General features: G+C 39.4%; 1 long non-coding RNA gene across 1 annotated transcript in view; it reads left to right on the top strand.

Annotated features, from left to right (window-relative positions):
- LOC137619052 (uncharacterized) overlaps positions 1-509 on the top strand; it is a 621-nt gene extending 112 nt beyond the window's left edge. Inside the window, exons 1-2 of the long non-coding RNA XR_011039846.1 lie at positions 1-223; positions 310-509. The exon at positions 1-223 is cut by the window's left edge and continues 112 nt beyond it. This is a non-coding gene — a long non-coding RNA (uncharacterized lncRNA). The remainder of the gene's footprint in view (positions 224-309) is intronic.
- The last annotated feature ends 367 nt before the right edge of the window (positions 510-876 follow it).

Genomic DNA, 876 nt, shown 5'->3' on the forward strand with positions numbered 1-876 from the left:
TGGACGGCTTTTCATGAAAATAAAAGTTAGTTCTTAGCCATCTTCACCAGTGACAACATTGGATTTGCTTGCCTCTTTATCGTCATGGTGAAAAAATAAATGATCTGTACCATGGATCCGCATCTTACGTTGCCTTCTTCTTGGAAGCCTCATCAAGAGCCAACACAGCAATTGTGATTTGTTTCATTTACGAACAGCATACACGGACAGTATGGGTTGTGAGGTGGTTATTCGTTCGGACTTACTGTCAATTTGGCTCGTTGTATACTAGTGATATACTTAATACGCAAAGTGGACCATTGCCTTTAGGGGTTCTTGAAAATGGTAATTGGAAGTTGGAGATGCTTGACCATCGCTTTGACCTCCATTTAAGGCGATCATCTTCGACAGCAGCAACAACAGCATTGTTTTTAATTTGAGCAGCAATACATGAAACCATTTTATTAATTCTTGTTCAATTTCTTAGTTGTTCATAATTTCATGAAGGTTTCATTAAAATAAGAAAATTGCTCTTTGTATTAATTTTCCAATTACGTAGTAAATGATCAACGCCCACGCCTCCCCCCATCCCCCCAAGCTAAGGCCAGGGAGGGTCAGGCAATGACTGCTGATGACTCAGCGGGTAGACATATAGGTTGCTGACACGACATGAAACTATAGAACTGGAGGTGGTCTCGAACCCCCGTCCATAGGATCACCAGTTACCGCAACAATGACGTTGTACTTTGAGTGATGAAATTTAAAAAAAAAAAAAAAAAGTTATATTAGTTACGAAAATAACAACTAACCAAAACAGGGAAATGAAAGAGAAATCTATCCCCAGATAGCTTAGTGAATAAGTGCTAAGAACTGCGGTAACACTTACAATCGTGAACT

Source organism: Palaemon carinicauda, chromosome 2 (assembly GCF_036898095.1).
Source record: "Palaemon carinicauda isolate YSFRI2023 chromosome 2, ASM3689809v2, whole genome shotgun sequence".
Classification (NCBI taxonomy): Eukaryota; Metazoa; Arthropoda; class Malacostraca; order Decapoda; family Palaemonidae; genus Palaemon; species Palaemon carinicauda.